Raw genomic sequence first — 12,695 nt, 5'->3', positions numbered from 1 at the left:
GAACCTCATAATGCATAGAAAGGGATTTTGGGAGCCAAGCTTTTGCTAGGCATTGCTTAGAGAGGGCTTGGAAATTATTGTGACGAGCCTTGGCTTCTCCATAGTGCAAAGTGAGTACATTTCTTTGGAGGATCAGGCAGTATTGACTGTAACGTTCCACTATTGGAGCTAGTGGTTGTCATGGTTGTATGTATGGATGGAACTTTCACTTTATATAAGATAACAGAGCCAACACATCTTCAGGCATATGTTGTTATTTTAGTTTGACTATTTTGGTTACTTTAGCAATGTATGTTCTTTAACTTATGCACTTGTGTATGAACTATTTCATATACGATCATATGAATCTTTTTGAAGTCATGTTGTTGGTTCAACCCATCACTTTGGATTGTCGACTATTCTGCTTTCCATCTTGTGATGTCATTCAGCTCATGTGTTCTTTTCAAGTTGCGTATTATTATAGGCTTCTAAGGGACACACTCATTTTTCCCCTTGTGTGTTAGAACCTCCCCATGCATCTCTCTTGACTCATTGCAAGGTCACACACTTGCTTATGACATGGATATCTTGCTTAATTCTATGTGCGATCACAGTCAAGGCATAGCTTTACTACCCATTACTGGGACTCCTACTCCAAACAGTCTGAGGTCTAGTTAGGACTTCTTACCAGGGAGATCCCCTGACATGTTGGCGGGTCCAACACCGTCAACACAACATAAAGTGCAGGTCATTGTAATGCCCTACTTAATCTTATCATGCAAATTTTATTAGTGTTTAAATTACCTGAAATTATTGACTTATAATTATCAAGAAATATGGGTACATACCTATATTTGTGAAACTGTAAATTTATTACTGATATAAATTTTATTATTGTTATTATTCAATTCTCAAATTGTCTTCTCAAATTTAAATTTTGATAGGATATGGTCTCCTTCCATTTATTCCAATTTAAATATCCATATCTCCAAAAAGTCCTCTCAAATTTACTTGGGAGAAGATATGGTCCTCTCCAATTAATTACCAAATTATAAATCCATATCTTATCCCCAAAATGTCCTCTCAAATTTACTTGGGAGAAGATATGGTTCTCTCCAATTAATTACCAAATTATATATCCATATCTTATCCTCAAAATGTCCTCTAAAATTTACTTGGAAGAAGATATGGTCCTCTCCAATTAATTACCAAATTATATATCCATATCTTATCTCCAAAATTTCCTCTCAAATTTACTTGGGAGAAGATATGGTCCTCTCCAATTATTTACCAAATTAAATATCCATATCTTATCCCCAAAATGTCCTCTCAAATTTACTTGGAAGAAGATATGGTCTTCCCCAATTAATTTCCAAATTAAATATCCATATCTTATCCCCAAAATGTCCTCTCAAATTTACTTGGGAGAAGATATGGTAAGAAAAGTCAAATGAAAGGATGAGGGGGTAGTTATGACATTAATGATAGGTGGTTGAGGTGGATGGGAGAAAGAGGCATAAAAGGGGAAGGATGATGAGAGGAGAGGGGGATCCTTGGTCTTGGTTTTGGTTTTGGTTTTGGTTTTGGTTTTTGAAGGATTTTGTTTTGGGAGGAAGGTGGAGAAAAGAGAAGGGAGAGAAGAAGAGTATTTTTTTAACTTGGACACACTATATCTGGTTGGACTTGGGCTCAGAGGGCTAGGGAGCCTGTGGAGGTTCCTTGGGCTAGGAAATACATCCTAGTTGGCCGAGAGGCAAATCTAGTTGGGTATTCAAGAGGAGCATCCCAACAGAGTCGGGAGCTCAGGAGCATCTCAACTAAGCTATTGGAATAGGTATTCCTCTGTTTATTGATTAATTATGTAAATCGTTACAATGAAATTTTTACTTGTTTAATTTGTGGGAAATAAATTTTAATGGTAAATTATTATCAATTAAATGTTTAGATAGAAATAAGTTATTTCCTATTTTATTGTATTTAAAATTAGATAAATTTAGTTTTTAGTTAGAGGACCCTAGGATGGAGCCTCACATGTGGTATCAGAGCCAAGATTCAAAATCTGGACCCAAGACCCACTAGAGCCAAATCTCTGCTTAAAGAGTTTATAACCATCAAAGTTATTTTTAAGCATTTTGATTATAAAAATTATGTGGAACTGATTTCATTTAAGACTAAATTAATGATTTTTTTATTCTACCGACAATTTAGAACTTCTTTTATCACTGCCATGTGTATCCTTAACTGCATCACTCCGATCTCTTTCCATTCCCTACTCAAGTTCTCACAATTGGGTGGCCCATTGACACAAACATCACACAATTCACATTTCATTTAAATCAAATCCTCTCCAAAGTACCGTACAAGAATCTTACCTCTACAAGATGTGGTAGAAACACCAAATCTAAAACACTCTGACCACATATTAAGTGCATTCTACTGTTGTTCTGCATTTCTTTTACTCGGCAACAGGGAAGGAAGTATTTTCATGTTAACATGTATTGCGTTCCAATATATTAGTCATGTCCTACTTGTAGATCTGTCTTTGTTGTTTTTGCTTGAGTAAGGATTGAAAACCCATCTTTCTCATGATTAGAGCTCTGCTTGTCTAAGGAGTGAGAAACCATCTCTTTCGTGATTAGAGTTCTGCCCTCGAAGGTTTGAAGCTAAGTTATTATCCCAGGACAACCATTTTCAACCACTAAACCTTGTATATATATATATATATATATATATATATATATATAAATTCTACATATATATTTGCAGGTTGTTCTTCCAAGAATACAACGTTAAAATTAAAATGGATACCCGTTATCAAATAAGATTTTATTGATTAGAAAGAGTAACTACTTGCACAAAACAAATAGTTGCTGTGAAATAAATCACCTAAATTTCATTGATTACAAAGAGCAATATGTCAGCAACCCATCTCTTCCAGCTCTCCCAGCTTCCTAGTAATAAGATTCGAAGAACTGGGGCCAACCATAATGAATAATTCGTCGCACGTTTGCCTTATCAATTCCCATCCCAAAAGCAATAGTTGCAACAACCACCTATAGTTTATCATGATGAAAGTGTTCATGAACTTGCCTCAACTAGTTCTTTTGGCAACTTTGCATAATAAGCTGCAACCTTCACACCAGACTTGCTAAGAATTTTCGCTATCATTTCTATCTCTTTTCTTGTGGGTGCGTATATTATACTTGGACCTGATCCTAGTATAGGGATTTCCTCAACCAATACAATTTCAAAAGAACCACTTTCTGGTTCTAAATGGTGGTCTTCTTTGAAAATACATCCTTCAAATTTACCAAATGTCACATCAAGGTCTTCAGCCATATGCTCATCATCCTCATCCTCAAGGTATTCTACAATCATACTGTGACCTTTACAAGTATCTCCTCCATCTTTTATTAAACTAGTTTTTGCAATGATATCATCATCATTGGTCTCCTCTTCATTGTTGTCTGATTCATTTAAGGATGTTTCATCTGAATCAGAATCAATTTCCCTTGCAGATTCCTTGTTCCTGTTGATAGAATCCTTTTGAAAATCAACTCCTGCTTTGCTATTCTTTGATGGGGCCCCTTGTCAAGTATAACTATCTTGAAAATCCACTTTATAAGATGATGGACAAGTGGTCTGGCTATGATGCATGGAGAATTCATAATGTCTTCTCGAACACTATGTGTAGTTGAAGAAGTAAGTTCCATAATCGGTATATGATGCTTTACTGACTCAACGTTGCTTACCTGAAATTTTTCTCTCAGTATAGACAAGCGCCTATAATCCAGGTCAGCTATATCATGGCCCACAGACCATCAATATGCAAGCAGACAATCACCCCTAGTTGATGTCTGTGCACATAACCATGTTATTCTCATTTGACCTAGCAATCCAACGCATCGGCTTAATTGTGTACATATTAACTGACATTCATTGTTTATTAAGCACAAACCCTAAAACAAAATCTTTCGAGAGAAAAGCAACTTGTTTAACACAAGAACTAAATCAAAGTTCAAGTTCATTCGATCCCCAAAAGATCAATATCCGCCGCAAGATAGGTTGTTAATCAGGTCAAAACTAATGACCCCATTTGGACACACAATGAACACAAAAGTATAAGAGCACTTGCCATAAAGAAATCTTGCTCAAATCCAGTTCTAATTATTTTCTTGTGGATCTGCATGCCCTGGTCCAGAGATGCCAAATTGGCGCATGCTGGGAAAACATTGGTAAAGGTATTTGCAATAGGTTTTATACGTTCAAGTTTCATTTGCAAGAAAAGCCTCAGAGATTCCTCTTCCATTCCATTCTGTGCACACCCTCCAATTATCATGGTCCACGACACGGTATCTCATTTTTGCATTTTTCCGAATATATTGAGTGCCTTCTCTATGTTCCCACATTTTGCATACATGTCCACAAGGGAACTCTCCACAAACACATCGCATTGAAGTCCGCTTTTAATTATCTCTTCATGGATATCCACACCCTATTCCAGAGCTGCCAAGTTGGCGCATACTGGAAAAATACTAGCAAAGGTTTTCAAGTTGGGCTTCCAACCCACCGTTTTCATTTTTCTGGAACTTTGTCAGTAGCAAAAAGAGTAATACCACGACTTTCTGCAAGCTTCTGTAATGACCCAATTACTCGTAGAAGTGTCTCTGGACATACATAAATAATGTCATACAAGCCTACCAAAGCTCAAGGAGCCAATCCGAAATATCCATATCTGGGCCTCAATAGGAGTGGTCCCCAAAATCTAAAGGGGTTTCCAATTCATTCCTTCACAATTCCACTCATTGCTTCAATCATACATACAGATACATACTGATCTGTTCTTTGGCGCCTCCTGCATGTTCACCCTAGATAGGAATGTAAGAGCAACTGAAGGACTTATGAAAACCCTCGTCCCTTTTTGTTTGGTTGGGGAAGGGGCTCGACTTCGGGATCTTTGTAAATGAAAGACCCACTGTCAATGCACTTTACACTTATACTTGGCTCAACCCTATCAAACTTTATCTAGTTTTTATCAAACTTGTCATAAACCAAATAATAATTAATTAATATAATTATTAATTGAGAACTTGGAATTTTTAAATATTATAGTAAATAAAGTAGAGCATAATGTTATTTAGTTTAAAATACATATATATATGGGAATGTAGGGGTTTTGAGTAGTTAACAACAACAACAACAAAAAACCTATCTTCTAAAACTTTGACACCCAACTCCATTGCATTGCACAAAACATATTTCTCTTTCCTTTTAGTAGATTTTAATACATTAAAGTTGTCAAATGTGAACAACAATTGATTGGTATGTTAGAATCACTTACAATATACAATATTATTATCTTAAAACATGTAGCACTAGCCATTCTATATACATGAATTGGATACTATACATCTAAAAACAATGTCAATATTGAGTTGATTGAGACAACGAGGCATCCACTTTGAAAACTAATCTAACATTGTTGATGGAGTTTCAAGAGGGCACCTAATTATAATAATGTGATTAAAAATGGTAAGTTAATGTTTATGTGAATGCTCAAAATATATAAGATGGATTTAGGATGATTGTTTAGGGATATCTAAAGATATTTGAGGGTGACTAGCAGTGCGTGGTAGCACTTGCTTAGATAGCAATGGGGGAGTATTTAGTAGACCCGCAGTTATCTTATCAATAGTAGAAATAGTCGTTTACAAGCATAACAAAAGGAAAACTTGCACCTATCATTATGAAAAACATGTGTGAGCGGAGTAAGAATTGACAAGGCCCTAAGTTTTGCTAATAAGTCTTACATATCATACATATATTTGAACAATTTAGGACGCGAAGAAATCAAGGTCAAGGAGGGAGGAGGGTCATCACAAGGACCTCCCATAAATAACCCATTACCTTCACCGGAGTTGACTCTCATCTTGCGTTCCCTAGAAGCAATTAATGAGACTTTAAAAGGGCGCAAAACAAATGAAGTGGAAGTAGAGCACCCTCCATCAGGGTTAGGAAATCTCGAGGGATCAAGAGACTCTGATAGAAGACCTCCAATCGAGGACATTACTAGGGAGCTCCAAAATATTAAGCTCCCAAAGTTTGCAGGAGGTTGTGCCAACGAACGTGTAGAAACTTGGTTAGAAGGAATGAGAAGGTGCTTCGCACTAAGGGATTATAGTTCCAATTCAAAAGCTAAAATAGCAATATTCCAACTTAGAGATAGTGCTCTGAATTGGTGGGGTAACTTGGAGCGTCAACTACACCTCACTCCGGACACAGTTAATTGGGAGTTATTTGAGGAGAGATTCAGTAAAAAGTACCTACCAGCATATTATGAAGAACAACAAGTAGGAGCCTTCCATGCCTTGGTACAGGGAAATTGTGTGGTAGAAGAATATGAAATTATATTCATGGAATTGGTCAAGTATGTCTCAAACATGGATACTGACCAGCGCCAAGCGGATCGTTTCATTTATGGATTGAATCCTAAGATTAGGGCAATGGTGCGGATGTGGAAACCATCCTCAGTTGCAGAAGTTGTGTAACATGCTCGTTATGTTGAAGAACACTTAGACTTAAAGGGTGGAAACAAAACCATTTTTCCACAACAGCCAAGGTGTATGGGGAAGGCCCCTCATACCTTCCCCAGGAGAGGAAGTTTGAGGCCACTGCCATATGGAAACAAGGTTGTACCCAAAGCACTGACAGTGCGGATTTCAATGGTTACTAGTGTAGCTTCAAGGGTGAGTGCAAATCAAGGTCATATGCGAGGAGCAACAAGTAGAGGCAGGGGTCCCAAGGGAAGGAACTCTTTCCAAAGAACTCCACAAAATTCGATTCAAGGTCTACCACGCATCACTTGTTGGGGATGCAGGGGACCTCATTACCAGCGTGATTGTCCTAAGTTACAAACTGGTAACAACAGTAGAGAAGGAAAATCACCAATGGGGGGGACAAGTAGCCACCATTGAATATATGCAATAGTTGATAACTAACAAGTTGAATACCAGTCTATCGTGGTAGAAACCTCAGGTATGATAAACAAAGTAAAAGTTAAAATTTTGTTTGATTCAGGTGCTACAGATAGTTTCATTTCACCAGTTGCATTAGAAAAATGTGGGTTGGCAGCCTATGAACACAATGACTTTAAGCAAGTTGAGATGGCTTCTGGGATAAAACAAGCAGTAGGACCTAGTGTTGACCAATGTCAGGGAAACCTCAAAGTGTGTATAACTAATTTGAAGGCATATGTCATAGCATTAGGGATGTATGATGTAATTATTGGAATGGACTAGCTAGAAGCTCATTGAGCTTTGGTAGATTGTTTCAAGAAGAAGGTGATTTGTTTAGATGATGAAGGTAGGCCAATTGAGATTTTTGGAATCAAGAGAGGAGTGTCGCTATGATTCGTATCCATGATGAAGGTAAAACATTGTCTCCGATAAGGTTGCAAGCTATATGTGGTTGAGGCTGTAAGTGACCAAAAAGGACCCTCCCTAGATCAACACCCAATTTTGTCAGAATTCAAGGATGTTTTTCCTAAGGAATTGCCTGGATTACCTCCTGTAAGGGAAATTGATTTCACAATCGACCTAAAACCTGGTGTAGAACCAATATCTAAGACACCCTATAAGATGACAACTCCAGAACTTTGTGAGTTGCAGATGCAATTAAAAGAGATCTTAGACTTGGAATTTATCAGACCTAGTATTTCACCTTAGGGTGCACCAATGATTTTTGTCAAGAAGAAGGATGGTTCCTTGAGTCTATGCATAGATTATAAGGACTTGAATAGAGCCACAATAAAGAATAGGTACTCGATACCTAGAATAGATGACCTATTTGATCAAATGAAGGGAGCATCAGTTTTCTCAAATATCGATCTACGATCTAGATAACACCAATTGAGGGTTAAGGAAGGTGACATCTCAAAAATTGCATTTCGAACTCAATTTGGGCACTATGATTTTGTAGTTGTTCCATTTGGTTTGTCCAATGCACCAAAAGTATTCATAAGCCTCATGAATGGTGTGTTCAGGAAGTATTTGGACCAATTTGTGCAAGTCTTTCTGGACGACGTTCTTGTGTATTCAAAGAATGAAAAGGAGCATGAAAAGGACCTAAGGGTTGTATTGAATTGCTTAAGGGAAAATCAATTGTATGGAAAATTTTCAAAATGTTCCTTCTTTCAGAAGAAAGTTCATTACCTTGGGCATATCATTTCAGGAGAAGGGATTTCAATTGACCCGGAAAAGGTAAAGGCCATAATGGATTGGCCAGTACCAAAAAATGCTCATGAGGTGCGTAGTTTTATGGGGCTATCAGGGTATTATCATAGGTTTGTGGAAGGGTTTTCAAGGATTGCAAAACCCATCACCACATTACAGTGAAAGGGGGTTAGGTATGAATGGGCGAATGAATGTGACACTCCATTCACAAAACTAAAGAGGTTACTAACTAGTGCACTGATCCTTTGAGTACCGGACATGGAAAAATACTTCATTGTCTGCATCAATGCTTGGAAGCAAGGATTGGGAGCAGTATTGATGCAACAAGGCAGAGTAATAGCTTACGCATCTAGAAAATTGAAGAAACATGAAGAGTTGTATGCTACTCATGACTTAGAGTTAGCAGCAGTGATGTTAGCTTTGAAACTGTGGAGACACTACCTCACTGGGAGAAAATTTGAGTTAAGAACAGATCATCAAATCCTAAAGCATCTCTTCACTCAAATGGATTTGAATGCTAGACAAAGGCGGTGGAGCGAATTCATGAGTGAGTATGATTTTGATATCTCATACATGAAGGGAAAAGAGAATGTGGTGACTAATGCACTAAGCAGGAGACCATGAACCTTCTCCCTAGTAGCCTTAAAGGTAAATTTGATGGAACGTGTGTTGGAGAAACTCTTTGAATATAGTTGGTATCTAAAGGTTATATCAACACTCCAAAGTGGGAAGTAGATAGAACCAAAGTTTGAGGAATATGTCCTTGAACCAGATGGACTATTGAGATTTCAAGGGAGAATGCACATACCTAAGGAAGGGGGTATAAGAAGGACCATCCTCGAAGAGTCACATAGAGCACTCTATTGTGCACATCCTGGAGTGAAGAAGATGTACGAGGACACGAAGAAACTCTTCTTTTGGGTAGGAATGAAGCACGACATAGTCTAGTTTGTCACCAAATGTCTCGAATGTCAATGAGTGAAGGTTGATCATCGCCATCCAGTAGGACTCCTACAACCACATGACATCCCTATGTCTAAATGAGAGGTAATTTCTATGGATTTTGTTTTGGGTTTGCCACTCATGTCATAGAGGCACAATGCTATATTGGTTATAGTTGATAAATTGACCAAAAGTGCCCATTTCATCCCAATAAGAGACACTTACGATGTTACTAATGTGGCACAAGTTTTTGTAAGTGAAGTTATTTGACTACATGGGTTAACCATAAAGATCATTTCTAATTGAGACTCTCGATTACATCTAGGTTTTGGACAAGTTTTCAATTGGCACTAGGGACCCAGTTGAACCTAAGCACTGCATATCATCGAGAAACAGATGGGCAGACCAAAAGAGAAAATCATGTTATGGAAGACATGCTTTGAATGTATGTCATGGATAATCAAACTCAGTGGGAAAGGTACTTACCATTGGTAGAGTTTTTCTATAATAACAGTTACCACAGTTCAATCGAGATGCCTCCTTATCAAGCTCTATATGGAAGGCCATGTAGGACGCCATTGAGTTGGGAAAAGTTGGGGGACCGAGTAATAGTTGGGCCATAATTAGTTGAAGAAATGGAGGAACAGGTAAGACAGATTCAACATATGTTAAAGGAAGCACAAGATAGACAAAAGAGTTACGCTAATTCACATAGGATTGATCACAGTTATGAAGTAGGGGACCAATTTTTTATTCGTATTCGACCCAACAAAAGCACCATTCGGTTTGGGAAAGAGACGAAGTTGTCACCTTGGTTCGTAAGACCTTTTAGGATTAAGGAGAAGATTGGACCAGTTGCCTATCATCTTGTACTGCCACCCCATTTGCATAAAACTCATGATGTTTTTCATGTATCTATTTTATGACATTATGTTTCTGATGAATCTCACAAACTATATTGGAGTAAATTGTAGGTCTCAGACATGGGAACCATAGTGGTTGAACCATTACGCATATTGGACCGTAGGGTTCCACAGCTCAGGCGTCACATGGTGGACTAGGTTAAGGTCCAATGGGACAAGTATAGTCCAAGATCTGCTACCTAGGAGGATGCAGAGACTATACGTAGTGACTACCCCTCACTTTTAGAGCATCTATGATGCCCATTTTGACTTAGATAGCTACCTATGCTAAGGCTCTATTTTGCAGTTCCATGTTATTTATTTATGAACACTATGTAATATTGATGCATTTAGTTGGACATGTGAAACTACTTATATAAATCATTAGATGGATTAGGTACTGATGATGGAAATGTTTGATGTATGACCTAATGTATGACTTACTTAGTGATGATTTATCTAGTGCATGACTTATTATAATTATTTTGTTTCATGTATGGCTTAAGTGGATATGATTTATCTAATGAATGACTTAGCGAAATTATGATTTATCTAATGTAAGATTTATTTCCAGTATAAACTACAAAATTGACACGTGGATACTAGACTTAATAACATGATGTTTAAGATCACTTATCTATATATATTTTGTTGTTATATGTATGCATGAATGAGAACTAACCTGCAGATTGGAAAGAACTATATGATAGCCAAGATCTACTCTTCCATTGGGGAAGGTTGAGACATCTAATGAGGAAAGGTATGATGTACATTGTTCTATTACATTCTGTATCTACTTGATATCCACTCTTATGACATGGGTAAAATGTAAATGGCAGGTGACAATACTACTTGACTGGATTATTCGATGACAAGTACCCAACCAATGCTCTAGTGTGGTCCATATTAGAGTGTTGACCCTAGTTGTAAGGAGGGGTGGAGGTATTTCCCACTATGTAACCTCCAAACCTGGAATCGTGAGAGGGCAGTGATGGACATGCTCTCCCTAGATGTGTGATGACGATTGCCAGTTGCCTGCTAGGGAAGTTAGGTCGATATAGTCAACGCTTCCGCCATATTGGTTTTATCAGTGGTTAGATTGGTATAACTGATGCCATAGTGTATAGCAGCAGAGGATGGATAGGGTGGGAACAAAAGTAGGTTAGGAAGGATAGGAGGATATAGATTAGTTGGAGACTCTTGATGGGACATGATTTCATTGTCTGACTTGCCAAATTTGACTACTATAACTCTCTCTCTCTATTTTGTTATTCCTTATTGTCAAACTGCTTCGAACTCCTTGTATCTTTTTCACTCTAACTTCGAGATGAAGTTTTATGAAGGAGGGGTGTATGTAATGCCCTACTTAATATTATCATGCAAATTTTATTAGTGTTTAAATTACCCAAAAATATTTACTTATAATTATCAAGAAATATGGGTACATACCTACATTGGTGAAACTGTAAATGTTTTACTGATATAAATTTTATAATTGTTATTATTCAATTCCCAACTTGTCTTCTCAAATTTAAATTTTGATAGAATATGGTCTCCTTCCATTTATTCCAATTTAAATGTCCATATCCCCAAAATGTCCTCTCAAATTTACTTGTGAGAATATATGGTCCTCTCCAATTAATTACCAAATTATATATCCATATCTTATCCCCAAAATGTTATTTCAAATTTACTTGGGAGAAGATATGGTACTCTCCAATTAATTACCAAATTATATATCCATATCTTATCCCCAAAATGTCATCTCAAATTTACTTGAGATAAGATATGGTCCTCTCCAATTAATTACCAAATTAAATATCCATATCTTATCCCCAAAATGTCCTTTCAAATTTACTTGGAAGAAGATATGGTATTCCCCAATTAATTTCCAAATTAAATATCCATATCTTATCCCCAAAATGTCCTCTCAAATTTACTAGGGAGAAGATATGGTAAGATAAGTAAAATGAAAGGATGAGGGGGTACTTATGACATTAATGATAGGTGGTTGAGGTGGATGGGAGAAAGAGGCATAAAAGGGGAAGGATGATGAGAGGAGAGGGGGACCCTTGGTCTTGGTTTTAGTTTTGGTTGTGGTTTTTGGAGGATTTTGTTTTGGGAGGAAGGTGGAGAAAAGAAAAGGGAGAGAAGAAGAATATTTGTTTAACTTTGACACACTACATCTGGTTGGACTTGGGCTCAGAGGACTAGGGAGCCTGTGGAGGTTCCCTAAGCTAGGAAATACTTCTTAGTTGGTTGGGAGGAAAATCCAGTCGGGTAGTCAAGATGAGCATCCCAACAGAGTCAGAAGCTCAGGAGCATCTCAACTAAACTATTGGAACAGGTATTCCTCTATTTATTGATTACTTATGTAAATGGTTGCAATGAAATTCTTACTTATTTAATTTGTGGGAAATAAATTTTAATGATAAATTATCATCAATTAAATGTTTAGATAGAAATAAGTTATTTCCCATTTTATTGTATTTAAAATTAGAGAAATTTAGTTTTTAGTTAGAGGACACTAAGATGGAGCCTCACAGTCATGCACTGTACATCTATTCCTAATAATGTCAAATATTGGAAAGCTTTTGAGGATGATTAACAGATCAAGAGATTTATGGAGGTCATAGATGAG

The 12,695-nt window shown here is 37.2% G+C and overlaps 1 pseudogene; it reads right to left on the bottom strand.

Annotated features, from left to right (window-relative positions):
• Positions 1 to 2,172: 2,172 nt before the first annotated feature.
• Positions 2,173 to 4,318, bottom strand: LOC149163552 (ATP-dependent DNA helicase Q-like SIM; annotated as a pseudogene).
• Positions 4,319 to 12,695: the final 8,377 nt, after the last annotated feature.

Source organism: Pinus tabuliformis, chromosome 5_1 (assembly GCF_031772625.1).
Source record: "Pinus tabuliformis cultivar Carrire ecotype Pingquan chromosome 5_1, CPIR1, whole genome shotgun sequence".
NCBI classification, from domain to species: Eukaryota; Viridiplantae; Streptophyta; class Pinopsida; order Pinales; family Pinaceae; genus Pinus; species Pinus tabuliformis.
Note: the sequence above shows the minus strand (reverse complement) of the source record. Positions and strands in the feature narration are given on the sequence as shown.